Source organism: Cavia porcellus, unplaced genomic scaffold (genome assembly GCF_034190915.1).
Source record: "Cavia porcellus strain 051 isolate PalLab524CR breed Dunkin Hartley unplaced genomic scaffold, mCavPor4.1 scaffold_4, whole genome shotgun sequence".
NCBI lineage: Eukaryota > Metazoa > Chordata > Mammalia > Rodentia > Caviidae > Cavia > Cavia porcellus.
Window position 1 is genome coordinate 68,886,735 of NW_026947487.1, and position 14,474 is coordinate 68,901,208.

Sequence of the window (14,474 nt, forward strand, 5' to 3'; positions counted from 1 at the left end):
CTGCTTGCCCTTCTCTCACTACCAGGACTTAGATTCCACCCGTAGTTATAAGTTCTCATCTCTACTCTAGAGCCAAGTAAACTCCAAATGTAAACGGATTCAAGAGCCAGTCCCAAGGCAAAGTTTTGGCTAGTTTTGCTCTCTCTCATCTGAAATCTCACACATACTCCCCTAGTTTCCACACACTCCCCTAGTTTCCAATGCTTGCCTCCTCTTCCAGGATTTGAAAACCTGTCTTTGATACCAAGAGAGAAAGGCCTGGCTAATAATGACCAACTAATGTTGGATGGCATGCAGGGAAAGGGAAGGACAAGCTGGCAGGAAAGGAGGATTCAAACTGCCCATCTGGACAAGCAGTCCATCCCTTTCCCTGGGCCTCAGTCAGGAGCTTGGCAGGTCAAGTGACAGCTGGGACAGGTCAGCCTAGGGCAGGCAACCCTGTTGGCCGTTCATCAGCCCACAGGTCTCTTCCCACTGCAATCCTCACACAACAAGGTTGGGAAAGGTACCAAACCCAGGACAAAGAGGAGGTACTGGACTGTGACTCCATTTCATGAATCCAGCTGCAGCTCAGTGGCCTCCACCCCAATCAGTCCCCTGTCTCAGTGGGGAAGGCTGCCCCCCTCCCACCACATTCCAGCTGCTACCAGTGAGGAAGTAACCATGGGAACCAACACAAAGACTGAATGTCAGAAAGGTGGTGGGCAACTGGGAAGGGGCTGAGAGTGATGTCCTGCAATTCTTGACTCTAGCCATGTCTATCCTGTGAGCCAGAGAAGCCCAGTGTGGAGCTTGCATTCAGCAATGCAGCCTACACAAGGCCTCCAGGATGTCAGGACAACTGGGAGAGGAGATCCTTGTAGGATCTTTTTCCAGAATCCTCTTTTCTGAGAGTAACGGTTCCCTGAGCTAAAAGGGCTCATTTGCATGGACAGAACTGGTACAGAGCAGAATTCTTGCAAACACAGGGCTGCAGGCAATGCTTTGCAAAGGGATCCTCCCTGCACCACCTGGCTTCAGCCCAGTATCTCCAGAGCTACCTACTCTACACATTGTGCTTTTCTGATAGGTATGAGAATAGGCCTGTGAATAGTTGAGCAAGGTCCTGGGATTTCAGTTTTCTGGTCAACCCTGCATTACAAAGGAAAGGGTAGGATGTCACATAATAATCAGTACTTATGGATATGGATAAATGAAAAGGGTCCTATGTAAAGAGGTGTGAGTATTCACATTGTATTTACTTGACCACACCTTCTTTCTCTCTGCATTATTTCAATAAATTGGCCAACACGATTCAAGTTTTCAAGAAGTCAGTTCAGTTTTCAACCTACCATTTAGGGTTTGTTTAAAGTTTTAATTCAAGGTTTTCCAGAATCTGGGAGTTGAAGACATGCCAAAGGAGATGAATAATACAAAATCTACCAGGTCAATACCTGACTTTTCCTCTTGGAATCATGGTGCTCTGGAGCACATTTCTTACCCTGCCTTCTTGGAGAGACTGAGAAGAAATGTACCTTCTCCACACAGATGTCACAATGTCTAGGTCAACTGTGACTGTCACATTTTGGGCTCACAAGTTGATTGGCTTACTCCTTAATTGGGGCTACTGGGGTAAGACCTGGAAGATAATGCCAGAGAAAGCTGTTTGACAAAAGGACTTCTGAGAGGTTGGGGAAAGAATCTGTCTCCTCTCCAACAGGAAAAGACAGAAGATCCATTAACCAGGTAAGAAGACTCTCAGGGAGTCAACTAGTTCATTCTCTGTGATCTCTCATCTCCTGCAGCCTGTAAATGCTACACAAGCAATTTCACCTAAAAGACAATGGTAATTAGCATTATGGGCTTCATTAATCACAAGACAGGGTGGCACTGGCTTCTAAACCCTAGCATGTCCGTGACCTTAGCAAACTACTATCTTCTTTGTTCTAGGTTTCCTCACCTTTACAGAAAGTAGTATTTTTTGTTTTGGTTTTGGTACGAGGATCGAACTCAAAACCTCATGCTTGCCAGGCAGGTACTTATACCACTGAGCTAAATCCCCAGCCCTAAGGGAAGTAATGTTAGTGTCTAGTCCCAGAAGTCAGTCAACAGAAGAGCAGTTTTGATGAGGCTTGACTTGATAAACGTGAGCAATTCACACTCACCAGGTGCCTTCCTAGTGATTTTTACATGTATTTTATCATTTGATCTTCTAACAACCTTAATCTCCTAAGCATGAATACCTTTCTCAAGGTATTATCATCACTATTTTGCAGAAGCCTAATGGACGCCCCAAAAAACTCAGCAGAGCTCAGTTTCAATCCTCAATCATTCTATTCTCATTGTTCTACAACACCCAATAGCTGTTCTGTAAGAACATTTTGTTGTCAATTTTAGTACAAATAACAAGTGCAAATCTTAGCAAGAAATTCCAATGTTTAAAAAAATAATACTATTTTTTAAGGCAGGTTTTTCAGCCTCCACTGTCAGCTGAAGGCTTTGGAAACAAATCACAGAATACAGAGAAAATTAGAACTAGCTAAGAACAGCGCTCTGCTGAGGAAACACTCCATCAGAAACGCATACACATTCACTATCAAAGTCAGAGTAGTCTCTGTAAACGTCAGGTACAATGTCTCATTGTTCATCACTGAATTCCCAGAGGCTAATAAATTCTCAATAAGTTATAAGTGTTTCCTAAATAAATTAAACCAATCCAACAATAAACATCTCTTGGAGTTGGCAAAGTATTTAATATCTTTCCGACACACTTCATTGAACTCAAAGCAATTAGAGCTTAATAGATTAAGTAAACTATTGTCGTTATTTGCTAGTCCTTCCAAAGTATTTTCTTAAAAATTCAAGTTATATTATTAGCCCCTTTTTAAAAAGCATAATATGAATTTGATACAGAGATCAGGAATTTTTTCTAACCAAATCTTTGAAAAAAGTACAGTATGTAAACATTTCAGCTGGATTCCCAAAAGATGCTATAAACTTAGTTTGATAATTCATTTTTTAATGCAAACTAAATCAGTCCTTAAAAACAAGGCTTTTCAGGGGCTGGAGGTTTAGCTCAGCGGCAATAAGCGCCTGCCTTGCAAGCAGGCAGTTGTGAGTTTGATCCCCGGTACCGATAAAAAGGAAAAAGACAAAAAAAAAAAAAAAAAAAAACAGGGCTTTTCAGGGCCAGGCGTGGTGGTGCATGCCTGTAATCCAGTTCTCTGGGAGGCTGAGGCAAGAGGATCGTTGAGAGTTCGAGACCAGCCTCTGTTACAAAGCGAGCTCAAATCCAGCCTGAAATCCTATCTCAAAAACACAAAACAGAAACAAAAACAAAACAACAGGGCTTTTTATAAAGGATATGTCCTTTCTCTGGGGTTTACCTTTAAAGACAAAGCCATACCCCACTGATATTTTGATTGGCAAAAACTACATTTAAATTTCCTACAAGCTCAAATAAAAAGACCTATTAAATGAAGCTACTGTAACACCACACACATGTGTTAGTTACATCCTTAATAAACTTAAATAAGTGAGATGATATTCACAAAAAGTATAAATGTTCTAATCTCCAACACCAAAATACGTGACTTTTACTAAACTATTTTTTTTTCTACTACTTCTGCCTTTAATGTATTAAGCACTTTCATATAAGAACTTGTCTGCTATCATACAACACTGACAATATGGCACATATAGTAATGGTTGTAATCTGAGGTTATCTTCTAAGTATGACCATTTTGGCCCCATTTGGTTCTCTCTGTTTCAACCCAATGGACAAGTACAGGCATATGTAATGTTAGAGATTGCTGAATCCAAAATTCATTTACAGAGGACAAGCTTTCTGTGCATTTCTACACAGTGTACAAAATGTGCTAACTTAAAAATATGGGACGCTTCACGAATTTGCGTGTCATCCTTGCGCAGGGGCCATGCTAATCTTTTCTGTATCGTTCAATTTTAGTATATGTGCTGCCAAAGCGAGCACAACTAAACTATTTTTAATCATTATCAAACTCAGTCTTCACAACTCTAGAAAGGAGATGTATTCTTTTTTTTTTTTTTTTTTTTTTTTTTTGTCTTTTTCGTTTTTATCAGTACCAGGGATCGAACTCATGACTGCATGCTTGCAAGGCAGGCACTTATGCTGCTGAGCTAAATCCCCAGCCCCAGGAGGTGTATTCTTAATGCCAGGGTTTTGAGACTCCATAACCTGCCCAAGGTTGTATGTGCCCAGGAGTAGAGACAGGATATCCATTCTGTTTAACTACCAAGTTCCTTTTTTTGTTATTTTTTAACCTAATTGAGATAATGCATACGTCTTCCAAATTCAGTTCAATAGGGTTTGATAATTGTGCCTACATGATTACCACTGAAAGCAAACAAAACATTTGCATACTCTAGAAAATTCCTTTGTACCTCTTTTCAGACAAACACCCCACCTAGAGATAATCACTCATTCTGTCATGATTAGTTCTGCCTATTCTAGCACTTCATAAATTGAATTGCTTGTATATTCTTGTGGTTAATGAAATACTGTTGACTGTTTTGGTTGTTGTGTTTGCTGTTTTGTTTTGAGTGTCAAGAGTTCATTTCTGTTGACTGCTGAGTAGTATTCCGTTGTATGGATGTACCACAGTATGTCCATTTTCTGTGTTAATAGACATCTGGTTATTTCTAGTTGTTGGCAGCAATCATGAATAATGTTGCTATGAACATTCTGTGCAGGTCTTTTTTGTGGACATTTGTTTTCATTATCTTTGGGTAAATACTTTGCTGTGGAAATCATAAGCTACATATATTTGACTTTACAACAAACTTACATTCTTAACCCCTGCATGCTACTGGCTCAGAATGATAGTAACTTATTTACATGTTTTATTCTTCTTATAAGACAAGTTTCCTGACAGCAGAAAACCAATTACCCGCTCCTTGGGAGCCTCCTACGTAGCAAATGTGTGCTGAATAAATGAATGACCATTGTTCACACTGTTATTTCTTCTCTGGGTGTTACATTAGAATGAGAAAACTCATTGTAGTGTGCCTGGAGACACACAGTAAACTGAAGGGTAGGAAGCCCAGTCACTGCTCACCATTAAGCAAGGTGAAAAACTGCCTACCCAGGAGACTCAGACTTCCCTCTTTTTTCATAGAACCTCCTCTAGAAGTGAACCTTTTTGAGGTCCTACAGGAGAAAACAGGAATAGCAGTCTCTGTTCAAATAAAAGGGAAAAAGATGTCACTGTGATGGAGGCCACACCATAGTTAGGACTACAGGATACTTCTGTCACACAGCAGGCAGAGCAAGCACAGACCATGAAGTCCTGACCTTCTGCAAGTAACCAGCAAAACCACGGCTCGGCCAGAGGCCATGGAGCCTCCTTTCCTAGGATTTACAGAGAAGAGTTGGTTTCTGTCGGTCTGCTATGAGTTCTACATGAACATGAAAAGCAAGAATAAATTTTGAGGAGAAAAATGTTAACTTTTAAAAAATGTAATCATGGGCAACCCACTCAGGACCCCTTCTGTCTCTCTCTCAGACAGATGACTTCTTTCTCTCAATAAATATTTCTGCTCTTAAAAAAATAAATAATGTAATCACAAAGAAACAATAAATGCTTGAATAGATCTGCTCACTGTGATTTGAACCATTAACACACTGTATACACACACAGAACATCACAAGGTACCCCCAAAATATGTTCCCTGTGCATGTGTCAATTAAAATAATAAGTGATTTTTAAAAAGTAAGCAGACTTAACAAGATAAGGTACAAAAATAACACAGGCTTAAAAATGAAGACTGTAAACCAGCCAGAGTTGCAGTAGCAACTACTTGGGAGACTAAAACAGGGGGATTGGTCAAATTTAGGAGTTTGAAACACCTAAGAAATACAGCAAAAGCTTGTCTCTAAAAGAAAACAGAAAAGGCATGGTATTTTCAGGCTCACCATCCTTAGTCCATTCTCTCTCTCTCTCTTCCTCTCTTGTTCTCTTGCACACACACATACATTTCCAACCTTTGAGGCAACACTTTCAATACCCATAAATTGATTCCTTTGCTTTAAATCATAAAATGCATTCTGTATTCAATCTATAGCTTCCTATAAAGCAACCAAATCACTGTAAGTTTCTTGTCCATAAAAGAAAAAGTTTGGTCAGCTCTAACACTATCTAAAACCTTTCTTATCAAAAGATTTCACACAAAGCAAAACAGTTTCATCTCCCTCTCCGCTCAGGTGCTTGGGGCGCTCATCATTCCCTTCAGTCCAACATCCCCAAGGATAAACATGAGTTCAGAATTCCTCAGTGCTGAGGTTTTGAGAGGCAGTCTCTTCCTTTCTTCTGCATGCACATCAGAGGCAGATGGCTGTTTATCCCATTCTTACAATCTCCAGGCAAGTAAATTCTCTACAATATCCCTTGGTAACCTTCTCCAGGGTTTTATCAAGGGTCTGGTGGGGGAAGTTCTAATACGGACCAATAAAAATATGAATTCTACAAGCAAGCTATATGCACTGGAAGGCTGTATGTATTTGGCGTTTTGCCTGGGCCCAGGGAGGGCTGTATTTACAAAACAGGCTGTACAAACAGAAACCGTTTGCCAGGGGCAGATGTGGAAAGTTGATTCAAGAGAACTGGCTACAATAAACTGTCCCAAACCAGAAACCATGAGAGTTATTATTAGTTATAACACTTGTTTAAAGCAAATTTTTTTTTGTCAATTCCTATTTTCAGTTCCTGAACCAGGTTTGTTGGCACGGGAAGAAAAACATGTATAACTGCAAAACTGTCAAGTGCTTAGGCTTCTGTGAAAAGATGTCTTAGTAAATGGAGCATGTTATTATGTTTACTTCTTTTCCTGATCTGTATATCCCACCTTTTCAGCAATGATCCTGTAATACTTTCAGAATCAGGGGCAAAAAGATGCTTTAAAAATGAAAATAGCCATCAGAATTTCAAAATCTACAGAAATTTCTGGTGAAATACTGGGGAAGGGGCATTTGTCTGATCAGTGTACTTTTAATTAGAAATCCTTTAAAAATTAACTAAGAGAAATATAAAATGCAGGAAAATATCCGAATGTCACAGAATTGTCTGCGTGGAGACTGGGTACAAGTAGGGGCCGTCTGCTCCCAGCGAAAAGCGTTCTTGCACATGAACCCTCCACCTCAACTCTTAAAAGTGGGGGAAGGAATAACGTACACCCGAGAAAGGGCAACAGATCCCACCCCACCCTCAAAGGATGTTCTAAGTATTGCAACTTTATCACCAGCGCCCTCCCCCAGCAAAGAGTTGTACCCCTTGGGTACCCAGAGTGCAGCATCTGGGACGCAAATCCATTTACATGCTACCTGACTAGCAGAACACATTAGAAAAAGTAATTGCCTTAAAATGTGTGTGTGTGTGGAGGGGGCAGTGTGCACTCCTCAAGCACGCCAGGCACCTTTGGCACAGGAACTAATCCAGTAAGGCGAATAAAAGCAGGGCGTTCCACACTTCGGAGAGCCTTGGCTGGAAATAATTTGTCAAAATTAAAACATTTCGCAGGCCAATTTCGTTTGCTGTCAGTAATCAACAATTCTTTTCCAAGTGTCAGGGACCGGCCCCCCCCGCCCCCCGCCCGGCGCGCCACCTGCAGGTCTGCGGCTGCAGGGTCCTGGACACCCAGACCACGAAGCCCCCAGCACGCCCCTCCCCCGCTCGCCTTTTCCGTCTCCGCGTCACCTTCAGCCCCAGCGCTGCACTCACCATCTGTGGCTGTCGTGCCAGGTCCCCACCTCGTCGCCCCGGGCACCACGGGGCTCCGCCCCCTCCTACACCCGCCGACTGGACTTCGGCTACCCACAATGGCGAGGGCGGACCCCGCTGTGGGCCGCGGGCCGGAGGTGCGAACCCCGCCACCACTGCTCCAGGCGGCCGGCGGCCAGCAGAGCTCAGCCGTGCACTACCGCGCAGCGAGCCACCAGGTGACCCAGCAGGACCCCGCGCGGATTGGCCGCTCCGCCGCATTTGCATCTCAATGGCGGGGCGGCCCTAGGGCGGGAGAGCCGGCCCGGCCACGCCTGCCCCACCCCCACCCCGCAGGCTGAAGGACCAGCAGGGCTAGGAAGAGGGGTCTTCACTTGTACCGCCCCATCCACGAACGAAATCCAAAAACAAAATACTGGACCAGCTTAAAGAAGCCCACGCCGCGTTTCCCCGGCCCTGCAATTAGTAACTGACCAAACAGAACAGGCATGGGGCAAGGTAAAAAGTTCACAGTTTAAATAAATAAATAAGCTCGTCTTCCGAGGAAAATAGCCATCTGCCTCCCTGGTCCGTTCTTTCCGTCAACTTGAAAGCGATTTAAACTAGAAAGTGATTGAGATCTCCTTTCCCACCGGGTTTATAACAAACAGCATCACTCTGATAAGCCAGAGATGGGATTTCAGTCACTACGTCTGTAATAGTCCTGGAGACTTTTTGATTTAGCTTTGCAAACTTTGGGGTTTAGGCAGTATATACATTTGCATTTGTGATACCGGTTCCTGGTAATAATCAAATGGAAGAATCCCCATTCCTTTCAGTTTCAACACTCTTCAAAGGTTTTTTTCTGCCTCTTTCAAAGCGTATAGGGTTTTTTCCCGTGAGAGAGAACCCCTTTTAATTGTGTTCACATATCTCCATAGATTGCAGTTACAATAAGGGTTGAAATTGCCTTTATTTTTTACTCAAGCAGAATCCTGGTTAAATTTTTGAATTCTAAATTTAAGGTAATAAATATGCACATAGCCACAGAGGTCCCCTAAGTGGGCAGGAACTGGGTACCTGGGTTACAGCCTGCAGAACTGATGCCATTTCTTGGTTGCGCTCTTGGTTACATCCTGGTGCCCTGCAGGAGCTGGCAGCCACACTCTTTACTGAAATCTTCACTGACAGTGCCCCGACCCCTCCCTGGAGCTACCATCCCACCTTAAGAGTTGCATTTTGCTTTAAATGTGTTATGGGAAGCACATACACACCTGTCACAATGTCTCTGGGTACTGCAGTGCTGCTCAGCCTTGAAAGCAGGGAGCTGGATGTCTCCTGTATGGTGTCCCAGTGTTCTATGGCAACCCAGTATAGGAGGAGGCTGGTATTGTCCAGAATGGAGGCTCTAGAGGAGCGTCAACTCTTGCAGTGTGTAAGGCAGTGTTGTCTCTGCCACTACAGGATTTGGGATATAAATACTGGTTGGAGGATATAGCCGGGAGCTCAGCAGTAGAAGGGCAAGGAAGCCTTTCCTGCTGTTGCATTGTTCCCTTTCCTGAGTGCTCAGGACCAGATGAAATCTCCTAAGGCACAGAGTCTTCTATACCTTGGGGATTGCTGCTTGAAACTGATGATTAAAAACACCTGGTGTCCAAACCTTATCTTTTATATAGCCTGTATTACCCATGTGAAATTCATGTCTGTGACCAGAGATACTTGGGCTAGAGGTTTTGGAGGAACAGTTTTACTTATACCTGCAATTTGAAGGTACCAGACATGTTTAGATGGAAGGAAAGCAAGCTGTCTCACGAGATCAAGGGCAGACGGAAAATGAAATCTCAGCAGCACTATGAAATGATGCCATTGTCTCTGTGTGAGCGGAGAGCAAGTTCCCTGACCTGGGGCCTGGATTCTCCTGAGAAATGGTTTGTCCCTGTTTCTGCCAAGCACAACCAATGAAGTACTCAAAGTACCACCATGTGTCCAGTGTGCATATGTACAAATCAAGTCCAGACACTAAGGATGTTCTCTGTGAAGTCATCCTGACCTTTAGTTCCTATAGTAAAACTGCTTTTGAGGTGATGCATCGCTTTAAAATTCAGAGTTGTTTGTTTTGCTTTGTAAACAAGGTCTTGCTATATAGTACCAGCTGGTCCCAAATTTACAATCTTTCTGCTTCAACCATCTAAGTGCCTAAAAATGCAGGTGTGTGCTCACTACATGTGGCTTCAAAGTCTTTTTTAATTAATGAAAAAAATGGTTAAGAAACAAAACTTTATGAAAATATTACAATGTTTTGTAAAGAAGTAACAAATAGGAAAAAACAATACAGCCTACTCTTCAGGCATTTATGGCCAGTCTAGAATGTGACATTTGCATTTTTGCTTTTATTTAAAGTCATGATTCTTAACATCTTGAGATATAATTCATATATTGTTAAAACTTACACTTTTAAAGGGACATACTGGCAGGAAAGGGGTTGGGGCTCAAAAATAGGACCTCTGTGCACCCACAGGCTACGTGCCTTTCCTCTCTTTCCGTGAAAACCCAAATTTCAGCATGAGGGAAAGATGACAACCTTTTAAAAATATTTAAACTAGCTGGGGATATAGTTCAGCAGCACAGCACCTGTCTGGCAAATGCAAGGTCCTGAGTTCAATTCCTAGTACCAAAAGCAAAAACAAAAATAAAAATAAAAATAAATTGAATAAATTAAAATCACCTCACATTATAGTGTAATTCAGAATGATGTGACTCTTACAGATATGTAACAATCATATACCATTATATATATTGTACTATAATTAAGTTCTTATTAGTAAGGAGAAACATGTAAGAATGAGTATCTTTCTCAAACAAAAAGCTCTAGAAATTTTGGATTTCTAGCATACATCTCTAAATTCTAGATTCAACACTTATTTTTTGGCATTATTTCATTTTAATTAGGCTAGTAGAAGCTAGATGTATAATCCTAATACCTAAGGAGGCTGAGGTAGAAGGATCACAAGTTGGAGCCTAGCCTGGACAACCTGGCAACTTGGTGACTTAGTGAGACCTTGTCTCAAAGTTTAAAAATATTTCAAAAGGACTAGCAGTGTATCACAGTGTGAAGGCCTGAGTTCAAACCCTAGTACTACCAACAAATTAATTAAAAATATTTTTAATTAGGCCAACACATATGTAACAACTTTATAATGAGTTAGTCTTTTTTTATATTGTAGTAGTATAGTTTTATAATCTATTACTTTAAAATGCTAAGCTAAATTGCATGTAGAAAGTCCATTATCCTGTCCTTTAACATATTAAACTCAATTTTACTTAGACATAGGTTACCATTAGTCCTTATCAATTTGGTTTGGCATTCCTTCTAGATCTCAACTAAATAAAGTTATGATGTGAAAAATATAATTATGCGAAACACCAATCTTGTGTAACAGTAATAGCGCCTTTGCCACAGCACACAATAAATTCCCTGGCTCATTTCTACCTTTTGATGCTGATGCTTTAGAAAAGCATGCTTGGACTACCGGCAGATGGGGGAACAGCCAGATCCAAGCCTTTCCCCATGAGTCAATGCCATTTGCAGACTGCAGGAAGAGAGAACAAGGTGATACCAGGAAGCAAGCCCTGTCTGCTTCCTAAGAGAAAACATTAGGAAGAAGCCAAGATAAGCAGCCTTTTCAAATGGCTGCTTGAGTTTCATATGAATGTTATAGAACTTCTAATGTAATACTCATTTTAATAAATATTTTCATTATTTTCTTTTTAACCAGTCACAGCAAGAGAAGCAAGTATGCTTGTGAATGAAGCATTAAAATGGAAACATAAAGTAAGGAAGTGCATTCAAGACCATTCCAAATCTTACAAATGGTTTTGTGAAGTGCTCAACTTCGATGAAGTGGGGGAACCCTATAGTTTTGTTTGAGTTTCTCAGTTCTTCAACCACCTTTTATTTTTACTTGTCTTTTTTTGAGACAGGGTCTCACTATGTATTCCACTTGGCTTTGATCTCACTATGTGGCCCAGGCTGGTGATCCTCCTGCTTCCACCTCCAGAGTGCTGGGATTATGGGTATTGCAACACCAACCCAGTTTGCCCTTGAAGAGTTCACGAATCTCCCAGTCCTCTAAAGTGGCACCTTTTTCAGCCTTTTACCTTGTCATCTTCAACTGCAGGCAACTAATTGGTATTTAGAAAGGAACCTCCAGGTTTTCTGTTCTTTGTAGCCTAGAACTAAAGTCCCAAGAAGCTGTAACTGACCCAACTGTTTCTCAGAAAGTTATATAAATCTATGTGGCTGTTTCTTAGAGAGTGATGAAAGCTTTGCAAAGTGAGACTCCAAGGATGAATTTAAGGAAAATTCACTCTCATTAATGAGGCATCTGCTGGTACAGGGACTCCCTGCAGTATGGCATCATTTGCTAGATCAGATGTGGCATCCTCTTTCAAACCAGTAGAGCTTTAAACAGAAGCAAAAATCTTAGGGGAAGAGTAAAACAATACCTGTGATCCTAGGGGAAGAGTGGCACATACCTGTAATCTCAGCACTGATGAGGTTGAAACAGAAGTGACACAAGTTTAAGGCCAGCTTGGGCTAAACAATCAGCTCAAGGCCAGTCTGTGCTACAAAGCGAGACCCCATCTTAAAAAAGCAAAGACAAAAAAATCTAGCAGAATGATAGGAATGTAGGACAGGATGATAGTTCACTCTTCATGGAGATGTGGGAGACAACACTGTCAACGTTTTGGAGTTCACCAAGGAAGTAACAGCCACTCAGGTGGGCAGCGCAAGTCACTAAGGAGACGAGAATTGACAGCATTCTTGTCTTTGTTGAAAGACTAGAAATACAATCTTTAAACTGAAAGCAACCTAAATATTCATGTAGAAATGGTTACACTAATTATGTCATATTTACAAAGAGGCGAGGCTGTATATACTGGCATGGGGTAATGACCACAATGGCCAGTGAAAAACCTTGCCACTTGTTGTTTACATGCACATTACACAAAATGCTCACTATACATTTTTATAAATGTCTAAGTGTCAAGAGAAATATCGGGAAGAAATGTGGGCTTCTAGGGAGATGAGTTTTATGGGACAAAAATTTTCCTTTTACTTCAAACACCTCTCAGAGCTTGAGGATTCTTAAAAAGTAAGTATAATTTACTCACTAACAATGTAAGAATTTCATGCTATCCATATGGCGCATGTCTGTAATTCTATCACTGAAAGGCTGAAGCAGAAGGATCACCACAATTCTGAGGCCAGCCTGGCTACATACTGAGTTTGAGGGCAGCCTGAACCAAAAAAAAACAAAAAAACAAAAAAAACACCAAAACATAAAATTTCAATGTTTGGGGCTGGGGATTTAGCTCAGCGGCATAAGCGCCTGCCTTGCAAGTGTGCGGTCGTGAGTTCGATCCCTGGTACCGGTAAAAAAGAAAAAGACAAATAATAATAATAATAATAATAATAATAATAATAATAATAATAATTTCAATGTTTGATTCCTTTTACAAAAAAACTTTTTTTCTCCAATGACTTAAAAAGTATTGATTTCTGAAATAGTTTAGCTAAATAAATTAACTTTGATTAATTGAATATTTTACTTTTGTCTATCTTTTCTGTCTTGCTTTCTTATGCTGGGATATAAAATAATCCAAGAACAAAGCCAACAGCTGAAACAGACAGAACTGGCATGGCTTGAAAATGGATTCATTTTCTGGTACTCCAAGGCTAACGTGGAAAAAAGAGGAAAAAATGGACAATGAAAAATAGACAAATGAAAGAGAGAAACATGAAACAAAAGAGGAAGGAAGAATGAAGGGGAAAGAATAAGGGATGTTAGCTACTGAGTAAAAAGGATTTCTGAGATAAAAACACAACAGGGAAAAGCCGGCTGTACACATCGGTCACGTGAAAAAGGAAGAATGTACACCAGGCTGTTAATATCCATTGCTTGGGAGAGGTTTATGAGAGAAATGATTAACTTTAGCATTTTATTTATTTTATATTATAGCATCTATTACAATGTCAAATAAAAAACTTAAAATATATGTAGATAGATGTTTGCAAAAGAAAAAAATACAGGTCAGTAAACCTGCCTTGATTGTAACTTGGGTGTGTCATAAAGGTCTTAACCTTTACCCTTCTCCTATGTTCATAGCCTAAAAGATATTTGTTATCAGAGCTGCTTATGCAATATATAAGACGTGATTTTAAGCAAAAATTTAATAGAAAAGTGTGGAATTCCACAACTTCTCAGATTTATATACTACCAGTGTCTTGGATGACCATGCCTAGAAAGTAAACAAAAGCCAGCCAGGACTGCACTGACAGGAATCTCCAGAAGCAAAGCCACTGCTCATATATGCACCTTGCGCGCACTAGGCATTGCTAGCTCACCAGCCACTTTATACCCTTTTCTAGATACAAGGAATTGATGTCTATGCCTAAAGTTATTTGACAGAAAAAGGTAAGAAAAATATTTTATGTATTATTTAATTATACCAACAAACCTTCAATTTCAGGTGACAGAATACAATTCAGGGAGTTTCAGACAGGCTTAAAAGAAGGGAATTTTCCCATTCATTATTTTTCTCTTCCTTATCTTCCTTTCTATCTCCCTGACCCAGTTCAATTCAGCTACCAACTATCGCTCACCTGCCATGTGCCAAGCACTGAGGTCCAACCCTACCACGAGGGAGCTCAGTTTAGCAGAAATTCAGATTTTCACAGAAGTGGGACAGTGAAAAGAC

At 40.8% G+C, this 14,474-nt stretch overlaps 1 protein-coding gene and 1 non-coding gene across 6 annotated transcripts in view; both read right to left on the minus strand.

Annotated features, from left to right (window-relative positions):
- The window catches only part of Shroom3 (shroom family member 3), a 315,135-nt gene that overhangs the window by 76,709 nt on the left and 223,952 nt on the right, over window positions 1–14,474 (minus strand). The window contains exon 1 of one of the 5 annotated variants that reach the window (XM_063247227.1): window positions 7,734–7,890. The exons of the other annotated variants lie outside the window; for them this stretch is intronic. The gene's annotated coding sequence lies outside the window, so the exon portion shown is untranslated. Of the gene's footprint in view, window positions 1–7,733; window positions 7,891–14,474 lie in introns of those variants that run through there. 5 annotated transcript variants of the gene reach the window in all.
- On the minus strand, window positions 3,865–3,970 carry LOC111753882 (U6 spliceosomal RNA). Its single transcript, XR_002788651.1, has one exon. It is a non-coding gene; the product is annotated as a U6 spliceosomal RNA (small nuclear RNA).